Source organism: Mus caroli, unplaced genomic scaffold, assembly GCF_978045245.1.
Source record: "Mus caroli unplaced genomic scaffold, Mus_caroli_1 scaffold_6, whole genome shotgun sequence".
Lineage (NCBI taxonomy): Eukaryota > Metazoa > Chordata > Mammalia > Rodentia > Muridae > Mus > Mus caroli.
The window spans coordinates 93,738,905-93,761,026 of NW_028227261.1; the positions used below are offsets into that span (position 1 = coordinate 93,738,905).

At 39.1% G+C, this 22,122-nt stretch overlaps 1 long non-coding RNA gene and 1 pseudogene across 1 annotated transcript in view; one reads left to right on the forward strand and one right to left on the reverse strand.

Moving 5' to 3' along the window:
- LOC147004295 (uncharacterized) overlaps nucleotides 1-22,122 on the reverse strand; it is a 62,394-nt gene that overhangs the window by 32,070 nt on the left and 8,202 nt on the right. The window contains exon 5 of the long non-coding RNA XR_015047367.1: nucleotides 13,650-13,797. This is a non-coding gene — a long non-coding RNA (uncharacterized LOC147004295). The remainder of the gene's footprint in view (nucleotides 1-13,649; nucleotides 13,798-22,122) is intronic.
- On the forward strand, nucleotides 16,601-20,440 carry LOC147004296 (major urinary protein 20-like; annotated as a pseudogene).

Here is a 22,122-nt window from a genome sequence, read left to right on the forward strand (position 1 = left end):
TTTTGTTTGTTTTTGTTTTTGTTTTTGTTTTTGTTTTTGTTTTTGAGACAGGGATTCTCTGTATAGCCTTGACTGTCCTGGAACTCACTTTGTAGACCAGGCTGGCCTTGAACTCAGAAATCCGCCTGTCTCTGCCTCCCAAGTGCTGAGATTAAAGGCGTGGGCAACCACTGCCTGGCCAGACGATGTCCTGATGGTGGGAAAAGGCCCCCAAGATTTGCTTTTTTGTTATAGAGATTTACAAAAGGCCTTAGCTGATAAAGGACTACAAATAGCTCCTGAGAAGATAAACTCAGGATCCTTATAATTATTTGGGTTTTAGACTTACAAATCAAGGTGTTTTCCCTCAGAAGATAGTTATTCGCAGGGACAACTTAAAAAATTTAAATGATTTTCAAAAACTGTCAGGTGATATTAATTGGTTTTTCCCCTATTTAAAGCTTACTACAGGGGAATTGAAACCTTTATTTGATATTCTTAAAGGTAGTTCTGATCCTACCTCCCCTAGATCTTTAACCTGAGAAGGATTGCTGGCCTTACAAGTGGAAAAGAGCTATTGAAGAACAATTTGTCACTTATATAGATTACTCTTTGCCTCTATATCTGTTCATTTTTAATACAATTCCTATGCCTACAGGATTGTTGTGGCAAAAGGCTCCTCTATTGTGGATACATTTGAGGATTTCTCCCAAACGTAATATCCTGCCATATTATGAAGCAGTACCTCAGATGATAATACTTGGAAGGAAACAGGCACTAACTTATTTTGGCAAAGAGCCAGCTATCATTGTTCAGTTTTATAGCGTAGACCAAGATACTTGGCTGAAGCAGCACAGTACGGATTGTTTGCTTGCTTAAATAGGATTTATAGAAACTATAGATAATCATTATCCTCAAGATAGGTTAATAAAAATTTAAAACGTACATGAGGTGATATTTCCTAAAATGACTTCCTTATAGGCTTTATATACTTCTCTATTGATTTTTAATGATGGCTTCTCTAAAGAGCAAGTTGGATATCTTATGAATAATCAACAAGTAGTCATAGAGACTCCTGGCCTCTCAGCTCAGTTAGCAGAGTTGACAGCAGTATTGAACGTTTTTCAGTCTGTAAATGGTGCTTTTAATATTTTTACTGATAGTTTATATGTTGCACAATCGATTCCCTTATTGGAGACTTGTGGTACATTTAACTTTAATATGCCAGCAGGATCTCTGTTTTCACAATTGCAAAACATCATTCTTGCCCAAAAACATCCGTTTTATATTGGTCATATACGAGCTCATTCTGGTCTTCCTGGACCTTTAGCTGCAGGCAATGATTAAATTGGCAGGGCTCTGATAGGGGAGGCCTTAATTTCAGATCTTGTTGCTTTGGCTAGACATGATCATGATAAATTTCATCTCTCTATCCATACCTTAAGGCTCCGACACAAGATCACTAAAGAACAGGCAAGAATGTAAAACAACGTTCTAAATGTATTACATTATCTCCAGTGTCACATTTAGGAGTTAATCCATGAGGTCTTATGGCTAATCATATTTGGTAAATGGATTTAACTCATTATGTGAAATTTGGAAAATTAAGATATATACATGTTTTTATTGACACTTGTTCAGGATTTCTTTTTGCTTCTCTACATACCGGAGAGGCCTCTAGAAATTTAATTGATCATTGTTTACAAGCCTTTAATGCTATGTGATTCCCTAAACTCATTAAGACAGATAATGGGCCATCCTATACTGGCAACAATTTTACTTCATTTTGTAAGTAATTTGGTATCAAACAGAAAACTGGAATTCCTTATAACACCATGGGACATGGAATTGTTGAACGTGCTCATCACACTCTGAAAAAATGGCTTTTAAGAACAAAACAGGGGCAGTTATTCCCTCCAAAGTCACCAAAAGCACATCTTGCTTTTGTCTTGTTCGTTTTAATTTTTTGCAAACTGATATTAAAGGTCAGTCTGCAGCAGACTGCCACTGGCATCCAGTTACTTCCAGTTCTTATGCCATGGTTAAATAGCATGTCCCATTAACGAATACGTGGAATGGTCCAGACCCCGTTTTAATCTGGGGAAGAGGTTCTGTCTGTGTTTTTTCACAAAAAGAAGATGGAGCACGATGGCTGCCTGAAAGACTGGTTCATCAAGTGGACACAGATCCTGTATCTTCTAGTAAGTATGATTCTAACCTTGTTGATGGCTAAAAATCCATTTTAGCTGAAAAAGATAATTTGGAGCACAGCCTCCACTTTCAGAGCATTTTTAGCTTTTCTGCTAATTCAGAGTCTGAGCTAGATTGTTGCTAATTTGCAATTGAAGAAATACCTGGACTTCCCCATAGAAGCTTTTATCCTGTTGCTTTTCAAGTATCTCAAGTTTGTTTTTCAAGCAGGACAGTCTCTCCTTACAGCCTGATTCCAGCAAGCATGCAGTCTGGCCTCCAGCAAGTACAGGTGGCAGAAATTCTTCAATATGAAGAGGCATATTAAGTATATATTGTGGCTTTTGTCTGATTTGGGAATAAGGTGTGCTATGAGGGCCGGTCAGTCAATGATGGGCAACCAGATTTCAGAGCCATATCCATCGAAGACAGAGGTACATGCCAAGAGGCCGTGGTTTGTTAATATACCACAGAGCAATGTTTGTGTAAAATAAACACAAACAAGCTGCATGTATGCTCCTTGACAGATAAGAATATCTCGGGAAAAATCTGAGTCCCCAAGCCAGGCACAGCTGCCAGCCACTACAACTCCCAGGCAGGACGATGGAGCATAAATAAATTTTATGTCTCGGTCCAGCTATTTTTATTATATAATTAGGGGGGAAATTGTAGCCTCCCCCAGCCTTGAAGCAGGCTGATTCAGACTTTGCTGCCACTGAATATGAGATCACCTGGGGTGTAGCCTTCTGACTTAGATGGCTATATTGTTACTGCTGCTCTTCTCTGAGACTCTGCTACCTGCTGAGAGACCCTTGAGACATTCTGGGGAAACATCCTATCCTGCAGGTTACCTATAGGCTGGCTCTGTCACCAAGAATGGACTGGCGGAGGGGATGGGCCTTCCCCCTTATAAGCACAGTCTCTTAGTGAACTCTCGGGCTTTGATCAGAGAAAAAATTGTCTTGGTTTCATTCTTTTCTCACAATCTAGTCTCTGTCTCTCTTTCAGCCCCAGCCTGCCTTCCCGAAATACCCAGTTCATTTAGGACACAGGCCGGCCTCCTAGTACAGTAACCAAGGCTTTTCATTGAAAGGTTAGCTTGAAACATTTGTAATGAATGATGAGATTAATCTTTTAAAGTAGATTAAAAATGGATCCTTTGGAGATGGAGTTACAGATGGTTGTGAGTCACCATGTGGGTGCCATAAACCAAACCTAAGTCCTTGGAAGGAACAGCCTGTGCTTTTAACTGATGATGCATCTCTCCACTCCCCTGATTTGTTGTTTATATTTATATGTTATTTTTTAATTTTTTGATTTATTTTATTCGTGTAAATGTTTTGGCTGCAAGTATGTCTTTTCATCACAAATATGACTCATTCCTGGGGAGGTCAGAATAAGGTGTCAGATCTTCTGGAACTGGAGGTATAGATGGTTGTGAGCTATCCTGTGTATGCTGGAAACTGAATTTTGGTCGTCTGTGAGGGCATCAAGTGCTCTTACTACTGAGCTATCTCTCCAGACTCAATTTTTCTATTTTTCAAAAGGACCATAATTAGCACTGTTTTGTGCTCTAACTCTCCAGATACTGGCTTTAAATTATACATACAAATGTACTATTTATACACAGAGCACAAACCTAACAGGCACAAAAGAATGGAACCCCCAGCAGTGTGGTTGTATGATACAGTGCACCACACTGCTTGGCCAGTAGTGGGCAACTGTGCCCTTGCTGCACTTGCACTGTAAGTGCTCAACACCAATTTCTTGGGGTTCATCTGAGTCCAGGTGTCTACTGTGGTTAAATTCTTACCCTTTCAGTTATAGATGAACTTAACAGACCTACGCATGCATAGTTATAGAGGCCATGGCATGGTTGCTGGGTCTGTCCTATTATCTCCAGAATTTCAGTCCTTATCTTGTCACTAGTATTTGACAGGCATGCTTCATGGTTTTATATATGTAATTAAAATTTTACTGCCTAGTGGATTAAGCTGCACACAATTAAGCTGAGCACCAGGCCAAGTAATATGGAATTTCATACAAATTGGTAATTCTCTGGTCTACAAAGCTTACTTAGTTATTTTATTATTTATAAACAAATGTCTGACACAGGATTTATAGTGTATATGAATATTGGAGTTTGTTTGATTCTTTTTAAATATCCATTTCACTCAGGTCCATTCCCTACAGACTTTCAAAATCTAAATTTTCTTTGCATCTAAATAAAATCAAAGTGGTCATCTCTTCAGAAAACCAATTGTCAAACTTACAATGAAATTAATTCTGAATTGCTGTTTATCAAACTATTTACAAGGGATAAAGCCAGTGATTGCCGTATCATCCTCATAGAAAAATATAAGTCTATTTTTAGCATTTCTTTTGCTGTTTTTTTTAAAAGATTAATTTTAGTGTCTGTGTGTACATCTCTGTGTATCGGTGTGTGTATGTGTGTGTGTGTTTGTGTGTCTGTGTGTGTGTTTGTGGGTCTGTGTGTGTGTGTGTGTGATTAGGTGTGAGTGTGTGTGTGAGTGTGTGTCTCAGTGTCTGAGTCTGTGTGTGTGAGTGTGTGTGTGTGTTTATGTGTAGATGCATGCAGAGGCCTGACAGGGGAACTTGGCTAAAAGGAGGTTGTGAGCTACTTGTGTGTGTGTGTCCGTGTATCTCTGTGTGTGTGTGAGTTTGTGTGTGTGTGTCTATGTGTCTGTTTTAGTGTGTTTGAGTGTGTGTGTCTCTCTGTGTGTGAGTGTGTGTATGAGCTGCTTTTGTGTGTGTGTGTGTGTGCAGGTGCATGTGGAGGCCTGATAGGGGCACTTGGCTGTCAGGAAGTTGTGATCTGCTTGAAATGGCTGCTGGAAACTTCTGTTCATCTGGTCCTCTGGAAGCATTGTCTGGAGATAGTATTAATGACTGAGGTGCCTCTCCAGCCCTAAGCACTTTTTTGGGTATTCAGTCACTCAGTTTTAAAGTTTTCACATCCGTGGCTAAAGTATTTTTACATTCTGAAATTTAAAACCACTTATCATGCTTCAGATAAAAATGAATTTACATTCACAGAAGGATCACCACCATTGAGGTGAAATGTATGAACTGCCAGCACAGTCATTTTAGACCTATAAAATGGAAGTTATATATGGTTCCATTCAATACATGTCAAGGGGGAAGTCCTGATCTTAATATATAAAGCTATTTGCAACATGACACACAAAAAACTGAGTAATGAAGGAAGAAGAAGAAAAGAAAGACAGTAACCAGAGTTGCCTACATCTCAAAGGTTCAAAACAGCATCTTTATGTGTGTATCATAGTGGCAACTCTCATGAATCCAGCGTCTGCATGTATCAGTCAACAGTACACCAAATGCCTTCATACCCACTTGTACGTAGGGATACAGACATCAGGTTTCAAACATTGGCCAGAGGCATTCTTTTTACTGTTTCTCATGTAGAGGTGGGTTTTGTTTGGTTAAGGTTTTTTTTTTTTGTTTTGTTTTGTCTTTTTTTTTTAAAATTACATTAGTAAGTTTCCTATGTCATTGTTTTTATTCTTGTTCTTGTTTCAACTTGACACAGGCTAGAGTTATATGGAATGAGGCACCTTCAAGTGAGAAAATGCCTCTATAAAACTGATTCAGGAGGGCCCAACTCCCTATAAAAATACCACCTTGGACAGAGGGGTAATAAGTTATGTAAGAAGGGAGGCTCACAATCCACAGTCAGGAAGCAACATTCCCATGAGGCATCTGCTTTAGTTCCTGCCCCTGAGTTCTCCCAAATATTTACTCCCCTCCCTGCCACAAACCCCCAGCTCCCCTCATAATTGATTATAAGCTAAAATAAACCCTTTCCTCCTCAGGTTTCTATTGGTCATGATATTAATTACAGTATCTCTAACATTTATCTATATAAAGGTACAGAAAATACTAATTTGTTTTTGTAAGTTCGCATTTTCAAAACACCATGTAGTTTCTCTATAAATATCTTTCTCATTCCAGCTCTCTTGATTGTAAGCTTACATGATCTCTGTTTTGTTGTTGTTGCTATTTTTTTGTTTGTTTGTTTTTCGTTTTTTGAGACAGGGTTTCTCTGTATAGCCCTGTCTGTCCTGGAAATCACTTTGTAGACAAGGCTGGCCTCAAACTCAGAAATCTGCCTGCCTCTGCCTCCTGAGTGCTGGGATTAAAGGCGTGTGCCACCACGCCTTGCTTTACATGATCTCTTGCCAGCGTGTTCCAGTCACTTCCATCATGATCTCCTAGCCTAGAGGTTCTCAACCTTCCCAATGCTATGATGCTTTAATACAGCTTCTTTATGTTCTGGTGACCTCCAACCAAATAATTAGTTCCTTGCTACTTCATAACAGTCATTTTGCTTATGTTATGAATTTCAGCATAAATATCTGATATGTAGAATATTGTCCACATGACCCCTGAGGGGTCAAGCCACACGAATTAATAAACACTTGTGGGGTCATGACCCACATGTTAAGAACTGCTGATAGCACCGTCTTTCTTTATTCCCCTACCTTCCCTTCGTCATTTCTTCTTTAAATGCAGCTAGATGAACTTTGAAAGCACACCTCTGTCCATTTTCCTACTGTAAATGCTTCAGTTCTTTCCCATTTACAAGTCAACTGACACCAACCAAGCTCCTCATGGGCCCACATGAGCTGATATGGAGTGGACTGTGCCCACCAAAAAATATACATCGGAAGATTTACCCACAGTCTCCAAGGGTGTGATTCTGGGTAATTATGGTAAGAGGTCATTAGGGTGCACCCTAAGATAATATGACCAGTGTCCTTAAAAGGAAAGATTAGGATAAAGGCTGGATCAGACAGGAAATTTCCTGAAGACCCCAGAAAGCAGCTGCCTTCAATTCAAGCAATGAGGAATATCTCAGAAGAAGCAAGCCACATTGAACACCTTGCTTCCAGAGTTCTATCTCACTGCCAGAGATGAAAAAGTTCAATTCTTGCTGTTGAAGCCGCCTGTACTGCATGACTTCATAAGGGCAGCCCCGGGATACTGACACAACCCCCTTTCTAGCCTAAATCACTTCATAACTCCTGTGCTCACTGTGCCCCTGAAAGGTTTCCTTTTCCTGTCTGAACTACTTGCACTTCTATTTGTCATGGCCTTTGCATGTGTTTACACTCTCCATGCCCTAGACAGACCTCTGCCCATGTCCTGTTGGTCTGTTTTCTTTTTCCTATTTTAATAGGTTATTTTATGTGTGTGAGTGTTTTGCTTGCAAATATGTCTGTGTATCACAAGCATGTAGTACACACTTAGGGTGTCAGAACCTCTGGAACTACAGTTATAGATTCCTGTGAGGTACCATGTCAGTGGTGGAAATTTAACCCAGGTCCTCTGAAAGAACAGGCAAGTGCTCTTAACCAGGAGTCATCTCTCCAGCCTCTCCCTCTCAAGTGCCATCCGGCTTTCCCTTGTTCAACATTCATTGACTGAATGCTAACTCCGTGCCTGCCAAGGTGCTGACCTTTCTGAGCATTTGTAGTGTGTACGCATTGTTCTTGGCCTCAGATTACAGATTCCCCTGAGTTAAATAACTTTTTATAGCAATATTCCCATGACAGATACCTACTGGGGAGAGGACTCAAGACCTCTTAGGAAAAGACTATCTGTGTTCAATAGCAGATTGGAATGCCAGAATCAAGAGTCAGTATAACTTGGAGTCAACCACCAACCTTAAAGAAAAGACTGCTTGATTGTGAGGAGTGTGAACAGCTAGCAGTTGCAGCTGTTACCTGCTTTAGAGGACTCTCTCATCTTTGAGATGAGATGCTGTTCTCTTTGGGGTGCAACACCCCATGAATGAACAAAACTGTGGCATAGCATTTCTCCCTAACACAGGATAACTTCCCTTTCTTGATTCTGCTGCCTCCTAGCTCCCTTCATCCTTCATGAGTTACTGGCCAATAATCTCTTCACCCCCTAATTCTGTCTCTATCTCTGATATCCAGGGTACCATGCTAGGTTTGTGGAGCTAAGCAGTAACTCCAAGCATCCTCTGAAGTAGCCACAAGTGGCCACGGGTTACTGGGTTGCTGAAAGGAAAGCTGTGTGTGGATGGGAAGGATGGCAAGAGAAATAATGAACCAAGACAAAGTTCTCTGATCAAGGCTTAATCTTTAATGTATGTCACTAAATATATATGGGAAAACCCAAGGACCTGTCCCTTAGTTTAGTTGAGTTCCCTTGTATGTTTCACCTAGATTGAATTGCAAAGTAGGCTCTTCAACAGCTCAGTGGTCAGGCAGTTCTCAGTTCTCTGGCTGGAAGATGTAAATGCAGCAGAGACAGATGTCTGGCTCCAGTATCACAGACTTGTTCAGCCAGCTTAAGACTGGGGGCAGGAGATCACAATTCCTCCCTTTTTATTTATTAAAAATTAGCAGGAAAGGGGCATAAAATTTACTTATGTTCCATGGCCATGTCTCTGAATTATGGTGGCTGGTGGCTGTGCCTGCCTTTAGTCTGAATGTCTTGTCTCCTTCTGATCCTTCCTGGAGAACACGTGCAGCTTGTTTGTGTTTATTTGCACAAGAATGGCCCTTTAGTGTTTATAATGAATAAACATGGCCAAAGCACCTGCCTGTGTCTTAGGTTGATAAGAGGCATAGAATCATTAGTGGTCTGTCTTTGGCTAATGGACCTCATAACACACCTTTTCCCCATTCAGACCAAATCCACAATATGTGCTCAATGCATCTCTTCATAGTGATGAATAACTGCACTATCTGAGCTTTGCTGAAGGTGAGACTGTATGGAAGTAACCGACATGCTTAAAATACAAAGTGAAAAATTAAAAGGAACAGGACTAAAGTTGTCTGTGGGGATGTCCTAGGCACTCAATTCAGGTGCAAATTTGCAAAGATCAGTCCCAGGGTTTGGCCTCCTAGTGTGGGGGAGGTGGCTTTGAGAATTAACAGAAAAAAAGTTATTTCTCAGGTAAATAGTGGGAAGAATCAGGTAAGCTGGATGATAAAGATTTTTTAAGCTAGCTTTATAATTGGAATATCCAACATTGGATTTATTTCTAGACCAGTCAGTCCATCATTGAGTCAGAATAACTGTTCACATTAAAGGAAAGAAAAAAGTCATTATAACTCCACATTTTGATTAATTTTTCTAAGTCAGTTTCTACCATATCTATATTCTCTGTCCCACAAGGTTTTAAAGCTTGAAGGAAGGAAGCCTTTGTAATCTGGAACATTCTCAAGCAAAGGTTGGTCAAGAACATATACCTAATACACCATGGTCAGGGCACTCAGCATGCTCACAGGTCAGCCTTAACCTTTGTGTCAGCATGTCACTCCAATCACTCTGGCTGGCAGCAAGCATGATCCTGAAGCATCTGCAGAAAAACACAAATATGCCCTCTTCCCATATTAAATAACTGATCAGGATCATGCCATATACCAATAAGTAGATCTTTCTATCTCACCTAGGTATGCTGTAGGATGCTATAGACACTAAGCAAAGAGTTCCATGGCATCCGAATTTTAAAATTTTTTAAATAAAATGCATGATTTTAATAATGTGCATGGGGATATAATCCTCCCCTTTTTTGTTTTTTGTTTTGTTTTTAAGAAGATATTGTTTTAAAGTTCAATAATGCCTTTTCCTTGATAATTATATAAAATCCCAGTAACAAGGGTAACATTAAATTGTCACGAAACATCTCAAATGCTTGATTGTAATAGCTAGGTCCATTTTCTGTTTCAATCTGATTTGGAACAGGAAGCATAAAAAAATTAATGTAGGCAAAGACTAATTACATTTTTAGTTGCTTCTCCTGTTACAGCAATTGTAAAGAGAAAGCCTGAAAAGGTGTCAATAGTCACATGTACATATTTTATCTTTCTGAGATCAGAAATATGAGTATTCGTTTGCAATAATTAATTAAGTATAAGTTCTCGAGATTTTTAACACCATTCGGGGGAACAGATAGAAATTGAGGTCGCTAAGAACAATTTGACATGAATGTTCTCTAAAAATAGCAAACTATTATCTCAAGCCATTATTATTTTGACGATGTTAAAAATGAGATTATATGGCCAATTGTACATGGTTAAGCCTATAATCTTCATGGGATAAAGATCTGCTGTGCCATGGCCTTGAGGGGTCCTGTCTGGGCAGTTCAGAATGAGTTCTTAAAGGTCCAAGGACAGTCCTTTAAAGGAAGAGTATATTCTCTTATCTTGTGTTGTATGTGCATAAACAGTTTGAAAATTTGAGATTTAGCAGTATCTAAAACAAACCAAAAACAATTTCAAGCAACTGTAAGCCAATATATATATTGATTATCAGCATACAAATTAAAGCTTGACACTTTCTTCAACATTTCAAAACACTGGCTACATCATACAATTCAGTTATCTGTGCTAAAGCAGAAGGAAACCCAAAAGAATAAACATGTGATCCAATCACATATACTTCTTTCCCATAGAAGGGCTGTTTATTAATACAGTAGATGTATTCTTAATAGGATGCATACATCATTTTACAGGAAATACAAAAGCATACATAGAAGCAAATTTTAACTCATCTTTGGATAATGATTATCAATTTACCCAAAAGTTTACTATGCAATTGGCCAAATATCAATATTCTGCAAAAAAAATTTCATTGCTGTTTGAAACATGGAATAACGTCTTGTCAGGGTTTTAATACATTTTTTTCTAAGCTCTCTTTATGATTCTATCCTACAATTTTTTATTAACACAATGACAGCTTCATAACAGGATGATAAAACTTTACTTGGAGATGATGAAAGATTATTTCACATTAATACTTCCTTTACCAAAGAACTGTTGTGAGCTCATTCAGTAACAATAACTAAAATAAGCAGTTAACATTTGACTACCATTGATTACAATTGATAACAATTGATTACAGAAGCTTCCTCTATTTTCTGAAAAGCTGTTTGTTTCTCACCAGTTAATTTGCATCTCCCTTGATAGCATCCAAAAAAGGCTTAAGTCCTCCTGTGGTGAGCTTAAGGTGAGGACTTGGCCAATTAACATCTCCTGGTAGCTTTTGAAAATAATTTGAAGCAAATCATGTTTTATTTCTTGAATTTTTCTCTACCACAGTTTTTCTAGGATATAACTGAGGCCCCAAATATTGAAAAAGATATTGCCTTTTGAATCTTTTTTTTTCAGCAACAACTACTCTGAAATTTTTCAAGCTCATTGTGTAAGAGTAAAGGTTTATAGTAAATTTCCCTTAGAGAGAAGTTAATAAAATACTCTCCATATAATAAACAATATGAACCAAAAGATTTAAAGTCCTTGCTTCTTGTATTGAAGCACAGACAAAAAAATTATTTTTTTTATTTTATATAATGTAAGGCTATTAGACATACCTAGAGGCAAAACTTTCCAATGATCACAAGCTCAGTAGAAGCAAACCCTTTACAATTATCAGGATGCAAAGGAAAACACAACCTTCCAAATCCATAATAATTCTATATGGAGTAGGCAATTCAGGTTGTAATGCACTTCGAAGTTCCACAACCTCATTGACCTCTCATAAATTTTAAGTTTAAACTATATTTTAAACAACACTTGGATAGGCTTGCAATAATGGTGTTTTGTTTTTAAAATTATTCCCTAAAGGCAAGGAGAGGTGAGGCCGCAACAACTTCCCTGGGCATGGTGTGCAAAGCAAAAGAAATGCCACACAAGCCTTGCTAAGGCTGCTCTGAGCTTTTCATTAACTCAAGTGTAAATATTACTTCATCTGAGCCTTTTTCCTGAGGTCTGGCCCAATCACTACCCCTCCTGCAGAAAAAAGATTCCAGGGGAGCAATTCTACTGTCTGTCTATGACTCTAATATCTGGACAGTCTTTCCTAAGATGGTTTATACATAAAAAATTCTTTATATCCTTAGTGTTATGAAAACATTGCTCATAAGTACTGTAATATTGTTGCTAGGCAGCAACAATAAGCAAACCCTGATTGTATGAAGGTCCAATTTCTGCACGATGATCATCGTATCCAGATAAGTCTGTCTTCGTTTCATATGGCCGAATATTCACAAAGAGTTTCACTAGCATTCTCATAAAACAATTGTGAGAAAAAAAAGGAACCCCTGCTTCAGAATCTCCAGAAATTCTGCTAGCTGTTTTTAGTAATGTATCCACAAAATCCTGAAAATGTTAACCAGGAGCCTGTTTGATACCAAATAAATTCTCACAGAGATCTCTTTTCCAAACTTGGGGGGTTAAATTTTGCTTCTACCACTGTATTCAATAAAGCTTGTGTAAAAGGTACAGCAAATCCATACTGGCCACAGCTGTTTTTAACTTTTATTGCTCTTGCAATCATCCTAATTACAAAATATGGGTGAGTTAAGAATCATGACCTTGCAATCAAAGTGCAAAGTGCAGCCAATGGATCACTGGCAATTTTAACTATAATTTTTAAGTTTCTTTTCAATATTAGAGCATAACCAAAATTTTTGGAAAGCAAAACCCAATTTTAAAGAATCCATTCCCTTCAAAATCAATACTAAAAGGATTACTTTCATGCTATGAAGTTTGGCTAACAATTCTTATATATGAATGCATGACAGTTCAACTTTTAATACTTCTTTGAAGAGACATTGTTTTAAATCTTATCTCTTATATGTCTAGATTCTTGGATAAGAATTACATAAAATATTATCCCAATTTAGAAGTATCTTTAGAGGCCTGATTTCCTGGGCTGGTTCATGCCACATGACTCCTGGCTAAGGGTACAGGACACCTTAAATCATCCACCACTGTGCAAACTGAGACTGATTCAAGAAATGGATAGCCAGAAGATAAAGTTTTAACCATTTTTTTCTTTTCAACATGAAACATAGAACAACAGTCATTCAGACAACAAAACAAAAACAGATAGACATGCATTGACACATTGACAGACTGGTGCACCAAACAGAGACAATACAGAAAGGGTAGAAAACTTGATGTAACCAGAACTAATGATGTCTCCTGTAGGGACCAGAAAGCAGAACATCTTCTGATGTCTTTCTGTCCCTGGGAGAGGTCTAAAATCCATTTTCCTCTCTCTCTCTCTCTCTCTCTCTCTCTCTCTCTCTCTCTCTCTCTCTCTCTCTCTCTCTCTCTCTCTCTCTCTCCCCCCTCGTTATTTGTATATCTAGCATATACATATTTTTGTTTGTATATCTTAATCATTTTATTTTATTTTATTTTATTTTATTTTATTTTATTTTATTTTATTTTATTATTTTAAGCTCTACTCCTCTTCCATGATGCAGTTCTTAACTGTGGAAAAATGCTGTTTTAGAATTTTCCAGTCCCATTTTCCATTCTCAATCCCTAACTGATATCAGTGTTGAGCCCACTCTTACTCAGTCTAGCCTATATCCCTTTTTCACCCTTGCAAACATCAGCCTTCAAAAGATAAAACTTATACCGTTAACATTAATGCTGTATGTTCCTTACCATGCAGGATACCATCTTCTGTTTTCTGTGGAGCCCCACCAAGACAGTGCCCATCAGTAAGTCTTTCCGTATTCAGGTTTCCTGTTCGGGTGCCAACTGTACTCAGCAGCAGCCAGGGGTTACTGGGTTCCTGAATGGAAAACAGGGGCTGGATGGGAAGGACAGCAAGAGAAATAATGAGCCAAGACAAAGTTCTCTGATCAAGGCTTATTCTTTAATGTAGGGCACTGAATATATATGGGAAAACCCAAGGACCCATCCCTTTTTTTCAGCTCTGTTCTGTTGCTTGTTTTAGTTAGATTGGGTTGCAAAGTAGGCTCTTCAGCAGCTCAGAGGGTGGGCAGTTCTCAGTTCTCTGGCAGGAAGATATAATTTAGCAAAGGAAGGCACATGATTCCAGTGTCAGAGACTTTTCAGCCAGCTCAAGACTGGGGGGGTGGGGTCATGGGGTCACTCTCTGACACTGACACAGCAGGTGTTTCAAAACTGATGTTGAGCCAGAGTCAACAGTATGTATTATCACTCTGGCTGCTAGAGAGACTACAGAATATTTCCAATCTGGGACATGAATCAAATAAACCTGTTTTTATTGATATTCTTCTGGGCCCCAAATACACACTGGCATCATATAAGTGGCTTGAATGGGTCTAAAGGCTTTCTGAATGAATTATTTGTTAAATTAGTTGAGGGTAAGACACAGGTCATGGTGATTAAATCATTTTCCTATGAGTCAGTTTCAGAAAAGCTAGCTACTTATAAATGGGCTGTTAGTTGGTTACATGTAAACTCCTTAAACATCTTACTACACACTTTGTCTATTCTTGACTACATCAGCTTTTCAGTCACATGGATAGTCTACACATCCTGAGTAGTCTTAACATGCTTAGTGACAGGGAAAGTTCCTGAGCTGAAGTCAGAAGTTGAAGGGACTCATTGTTGCTTTCTTCTGTAGAAGCAACTTCTAATTCATTACTAGAAAAGCAATAATCCATAGAGAGATGAGGTGCTACAACCCATAATCCCAGCGTTCAGGAGCCTGGGGCAAGAGGATTGCCACAGATATAAGACCATTCAGAACCTCAGTGTAAGCTCAAGTCCAGCTCAGAGCTCACATTAAAAAGCTGGCCATGGCTGCTTTTATCCCCAGTACTGGGTAGATGATGAAGAATGGAATATTGTTGGAATTTAGTGGCCAGCCAGCCTATCTGAAACACACTAATTCCCAGATTCAGAGGGAGACCCTGTCTCAAGGGGATGAAGTAAAAAGAGATAGAGGGAGACAACTGGTGTACTGTTCTGAATTCTGAATATACTAGCAAAGGCACAAGCATTTACACATGTGTACAGACACCATAATAAAAGAAAAAATATGAGGGTGGGAAGAAGAGAAAGAGGAGGAGGAGGAAGAGGAGGTGGAGGAGAAGTAATAGTAGCGAAGAATGTTAAAATCCCCTAGAAGAACATCCACCAAATGCTTTTAGACCAAGAGAGTGCCAGTTGTCATGCCTCATTCAGTCTCAGACCACACCAACTTCTCCATATTTTAAACAAACCCATGTGCAGTACCTGCCAGTGCAACATGTCTGGAGTTCTACAGCACTGTTTATTCCTCTTTTTCCTATTTAACCATTCCTCTTTCATGGTGAAAACATCCTGAGCAGTGTAGTGGGGTCAATAAGAACAAACCTCCTGAGTTAGAGAGTCTTGGGTTTAATTCTAAGTTCTCACTTTGACTGACTATATAACCTGACAGGTATTTATTATTTCTGAGTATTAACTAATACTATGGTACGGAGAATAAAATAGTACATACCATATAAAGCTGATGCAAAGTTGAAATAAAGCATATCTAGTACTTGCCTCATTCTTGAATTCTTTATTTCCCCACATCAAACACTAGTTTATGTTTCTAGTTCCAGGGTAAATGAAATGTCTACTTATACAAAATATGTTCCCATTGTAACTGTATGTCTTTGGAAGCATGATTTTTGGCATGATTTGTACTTGGAACTCCATCAGCAAATACAACTTTGCACAATACTTATGTTTTTTATTAATGAGGAGATTATGTCCAGTCAGTTGAATTCCAGTGTTCTCAAAGGTAAACAGTTGATGCAACCTGGCTACTGATAACAGTTTGGATTATGAAGTCAGTGCTATCTGTACAAAGGTTGAAGCCATTTGGGAAGCTATCACCTTAGCCTTTGAAGCCTTTTCTTGATATTTTTTTGAAATTAAGATTTACTATTTTTATGTGTATGTGCCTAAATGAGTTTAAATGCACCACATGTGTACAGGAGGCTACAAATTTCAATAGAAAGTAGGTGGTTTCCTGTTACTGAAGATCGAGTCAGTCTTGGGATGCCACATGAGTGCTCATAATTGAACCTGGGTCCTCAGCAAGAACAAATTTCAAAGAATCTGACTCCATCTTCTGACCTCCACTGCACCAGGCCTGTCCATGGTACTCAGGTACACATGCAAAACCAATACTCATACACATGAAATATAAATGAATCTTTTACAAAAATTGAGTAACTCATGTTCTTCCATACTCCTACTAAAGCAAAGATTCTATGTACACTTGACCTTCCCGTTCAGTCCCCACCCCCTCCAAAACTGGCTTTCTGATTCCAAGCCAGATCCACAGTTGCATCTAGTTCCAGATAGCAGCTCTCTTGAACACCCACTGTTTTTTTGGGATTATGTTTTGAGAAATGTAAGACTATAACATCAATCCATAGGTGATGAAATTGACAAGTTTGAAAAGGGCAGGAACAATCCTTGGCCTCTTATCAATAAATGAGAAAACATTCCACAAAGCCTGATAGTGGTAGACTGATACGGAAGTAAAACAAACAAACAAAGAAATAAATAAACCCACTGAACCCAGAGTGTATATAAGGACAAGAAAAGGAGCTGGGGAATGGAGTGTAGGCAACATCACCAGAAAGACGTGGTCCTGACAGGAAGACAAATCTATTCCCAACCAAAATGAAGCTGCTTCTACTGCTGTGTTTGGGACTTACCATAGTCTGTGTCCATGCAGAAGAAGCTAGTTCTATGGGAAGGAACTTTAATGTAGAAAAGTTATGATCAGTGAATTGTAACTTCTGACTCAGAATTTGCTTTGGGGAACTCTTCAATCCAAGTAGGTCCTTTGAGTAGATGGGTATAGTGCCCAATCTATTAGACAAATGAATGGATCCAGACCTTGAAATAAGACCAGATATTCATATCTAACAATGTTTGTGGACCTCTGTTCTCACTGAGAGACAGGGGCAGTATGCTAAGTATTGTGACAACTGGCATGAGATCTACCCCTGTTTATGCTCAGACCCTAATCCGTAGGCTGGAGTTCAAGTGGAAACATGTGCATGTGGTATCCAAGTTCCTTCTCCCTTAACCATTTGTTTATTTATTACAGATTAATGGGGAATGCTATACTATTATGCTGGCCTCTGACAAAAGAGAAATGATAGAAGAACATGGCAGCATGAGAGTTTTTGTGGAGCACATCAATGTCTTGGAGAATTCCTTAGCTTTGAAATTCCATATTGTGTAAGTGAGTTGCTTCTAGCTGAGAAAGAAGAAATGAAAACCTGGTATGGTCTCATGCCTACAAACACTTGGGTTTGGGAGAAGTGAGTCCTCTCAGTATGCACATATGCACACACATACTGAGTCTGTATCCAAAACTAGAATGCTCCATGTGACACTGAACCAAGATCTCATAACATGTTTTTTTTCAAAAGTCAGAGACAAGAGTTGGTGACAGGAATTATTTCACTAGGAGTTCAATAAGGAAAGATCAGAGACACTTCTGAAACCACATTAATGAGACAGTATATCACAAGTTAAGATTATGTGATCATGAATTTTATTTTTCTTACTATTTTTTAGCCAAAGAAATCAATCCTTTTCTACTTGCGTTTTCCTACAGTAAAGACAATAATTTTCCTCTGTGGATCTGGGAGGCACATCAGCCTCCATTACAGAGTACTAATTTGAGTCAGATGGTGGAAATATGGCTGACAATTCACACCACTGGCTGAAGCTCAGCACTGGTGAAACTTGGAAGTGGTTGCAGTTGTTGTAAGGATGAGAAATGATTGTCATTTTCTTTTTTAAAAATAATAGGCAAATTTGTGACTGCTAAAACATCTGATATAAATGAAATAATGTAAATAAAAGCCTTTTGCTAATTTTACAAAGGTATTCAAAAGTTAAATGGAATCAGAAACTGGAGATAAATATGGTGTAGTGGGTGAAGAAACCAGCCAGATCAAAATCCCTTACACACCAACTCACTCTGTTAAACAGTATACATGAAGAGTGCTCTGAAATATTTTTGGATGCTGACAAAACAGAAAAGGCTGGTGAATATTCTGTGATGTGTAAGTATATAAAATGTCTATATATCTATCCTCAAGATAATTAGTAAACCTTATTACCTTTAGTGTGTGTGTGTGTGTGTGTGTGTGTGTGTGTGTGTGTGTGTGTGAGTGTGTATTTATGTGTGTTTTTCTGGAGTTTGAACTCAGGAACTTGCATCTACTAGTCAAATGGGTACCATCTAATAGATAACACAATGTCACATGCAAGTAGGATAAGTAGGGGGAAATGGAATCTATATGATACAACCTGGTGGATAGTAGAGGTGCACATTGCTCAGGGTGTAGAAGCAGGTAAGCTTATAAGAGATAGAAACTTATTGCTGAAGCTGCTGAAGGAGGTAGGTAAGGAAGCCTAGTAGAGGATGAGAGAGTGGTGCTCTTGTGGCTGACTGTTCACTAGTGGTCTGGACCTCTCAAAGTCCCTTTTCTTAGAAGTTCCTTCTTGAAGTTTAGAAAACTAAACAAAGAAAGGCTCAGACACTTCACCTATCTCTTCCAGGATATATATTTTAATGATTCCATATTTGGGGTAGAACAAGAAAAGAAAGTCCATCATTTACTGCACAACCAAGAATTTCTGAGCTGTGTTCGATTTCCTCCACAGATGATGGATTCAATACATTTACTATACTTAAGACAGACTTTTTCAATTATCTTATGTTTTATCTCAATAACAAAAGGGATGGGAAAACCTTTCATCTGACAGAACTCTTTGGTAAAGTATTTTCACACAGACACTGTTCTTGGGGTGGGAAAAGAAGAAAGAACCTCCAACTTTAATATGGTCTTCCCAGCTTGGTTCTGCCTCTTTCTCACCTCCTGAAGATTGATGCTCACCTCCATATTTCCTTGAGCATAGTGATGGAGGCACTCTGAAATCTCTCATTGTGACAGAAGAATATTCTATGGATGCGAAATCCAGGATAGACCATACCAATGCCTGTCAATAATGTTGCCACCCATTTTTCCCATCCCTATGGGGAAGTGTCTATACCCTTACTCTGGCTGTGGTCAATGCACACAATACAGCTGCTATACTCTCTTTTGCTCTTCTCACAGGCCGCGAACCAGATTTGAGTTCAGACATCAAGGAAAAATTTGCACAACTATGTGAGGAGCATGGAATCATTAGAGAAAATATCATTGACCTTTCCAATGCCAGTAAGTCAGGATTCATTTATTTTTCTCATCATGAATATTTCATCATAGAGGAAACAAACCCAGTTGGCTACCAGTCATTTTTGAACGCTGGAGAGTCCTATCCTTTCTCTTGGGGAAATAAAGTGGACCTGGTACCTGAACATGTTCTTGTTCTCACTCTACAGATCACTGCCTGGAGACCGAAGAATGAAGAATGGCCTGAGCCTCCAGGTGGGAAATATCCAATGAGAGCAAGGAAGAGGTTGGTGGTCATGAACAACACCCTTCCAAAAGCATTAGTATTGTGAGTCCAAATTACAATAAAAATAGTTGGATAAGGAATCTTTGAGGAAAGCTTAAAAATTGGCTTTGAATAATCTGGATTTGTGGTCTAGTCCTACTTTGAGCATTGAAGTAAAGTGACCCAAGCACTTAGGCAAGAAAAAAAAAAGGATTTGAATTTTACATAGTTGATGTATGCTTGTGTAAGAAAGGCTCAGCAATGGGTTCATTATCATTAACAGACAGAGTACCAGGATGTGGTACAGCTCCTCTTCAGTGTCTGTGGTCTCCCTCCATCCCACTCGAGATAATAACATCTTTCTGAACACTGTACAACCTTGGCTTTTTACCTTGGAGTGGAGGTATCTGATCACCACTTCTCAACCAGTCTGGAGAGCAGACTCTTCTGGCCCTCCCTTTTCATCTAGCCCAAGACTTGACTCATATAATGTGTGAAGCCTTTAAATGTAGGCAAGACTTTTATCATTTTTCCACAATTTTCCTAACATACTTCAGAGCTTTTATGAGAAAGGTTGTGGAAAGAAACCTCAGATTACAATACGGTCATTTATTCTGACTTTCATCCCTGTGCTCTGGCAAATATTCCAGTTAGATTGCAAGGGAAGATCCATTTCTTGATCACCTTTCTTCTATATAATAGAATGTCACTCTGTCCTGAAGTCAATACAAGAAGTACTGAATGAGTTTCTGTATTGTTTCTTCCTGTATTACACAGTGTTGAGTGGAGACTCCTCACCAGGACTCCAGCATCATTCCTTCCTATCCATATAGCATCCCGTGACTAGTTCTATGATCTGCTTCCCATCATGTCTCACGGTGAAGTGCAATCCTGGACTCTCCATAATGTTCCTAGGACAACTCATCAAAAATAAAAGACTTTCTTTAAATTTCTCTTTGACACACCCATCACAATTCTCCAGGAATTTCTTTCTCTTCATGTTCATTATATGATTGTCCTTGCACTTAAATATATGTCTATGTGTCCAAAAAAAAAAAAAAAAGTGGCGCTGACAGTGAGTGAATGAGGAGACCTCCTGAGTCCTATACCCAAAATCCTTCCTTATGGCCATGAATGTAATCTGAGTTTCAGATTTTGGCTCCCCTGCAGCAATCCCAAGCCCTGATGAGTACTGCCTGCTCTTTAGCTCTCCTGCTGTAGTGCTTTATGAAGACCACTGGAGCATGACACTTGCTCTACCATTCCTCCATCCATAGTGTCTTTTCCAACAGAGCATAGGAGAGACACATATTTCAAAGGCTATGCCTGCTCAAAATGTTTCAGGATATGCTGAGGGCATTGGGTAGGGTGGGGGAGGTTTGGTAATTGTAGTCCCATTGGTTACAGAGAAAAAGGTGTCTACCTCCTCATAGCGTACTCTGGACCCTAGATCAAGAGATTAAATTGGTTCAACTCAGGGCACATGAAACGAGTTCTTACTGTACTTTGCTAAAAGATGGCAAAACACTATTGAGAAACCCAAGCAATTATGATGAAATTCCTCCCTCCCCATAATTGCCCTGATGGGCGGGTCCAAGTCATTCTCTGTCCAAAGCTTCCTAAGTGGCTTCAACTACAGCCATGGACTACCATGCCCACCTTTTACTTTTTAGTCTTGGCAAATATTTAAGAGACCAAAAAAATGTTCACAAACTAAGCTATCATTTGGAATACTTATATACTTAAGTAACAGTTCCTATACAGGACACTGTTGAAGACACAAAATGCTTGACAATGCTATCATAGCTAAAAAAACCACAGCCCAGAGAAAGATACAGAAAAATATTTTGTTATTCCCAGATTAACATGGCAGGTTGAGATCACCCTAAATCCTCTCCCTTTCAAGACCAAACACTTTGTAAAAATGAGATGTGAAATACTGAAAACATTCAAAGCCAAGCAAGAAATTCAAAACCTCAGACAAAGCAATCCCTTTGTAAGGGGAGAAGACAGGGAAGAGGTGAGGGTTGATGAAGTAGAACTGTACAATTTTTTTGTGATCTGGGAGTAGATTACAACTAAGGGAGTATAGAGGGTAGGGAACAACTGTTACAAAGGCCTAAGTATGCCATATGAGCATGCACCCTCAGAGGAACAAGGGCTGAAGCAGAGCGATTTTGAGGAAAGATGCCTGTCAGAGACCATCCCATGAGAAAGGGAGCCCTTCACAATCTCCCTGACAGGCCAAATGGCCTCACGCTAGAAGCTGGTTATCACCCCCTCCTTCCTATTCCCTTCCTGGCACCTGAAGCTGTAAAAGCTGAATTATAGTCCCCTCTTCCCTATCTCTTCCTGAACTCCCATGCAATCCAAGGACATGAGTTATGCCTGAGCCTAGCCTGACACCCAAGTCTGTCAAGGAGGATCTATGTTCCGGAGATAAGATGCAGAGTGCCCGCTGCCTGGCGCCTGACTTAGGCCCCCATGTCAGCAGATGCCTACTTCTTTTTTCTTTGTAAAATTTCCCCTCGACCCCTCCCCTATTCCCCGAGATGTGTGCTTTAAAAAGAAGACACCTCAGCATAATAAACGAGACCTGGACAAATTTGCTTGGTCTCCTGCTTTCTTTCCCTTCCTCTTATCTCCTTCCAGGTTTGCGGTCCCCCTCATACCCACGAATAACTGAATCCTGCGG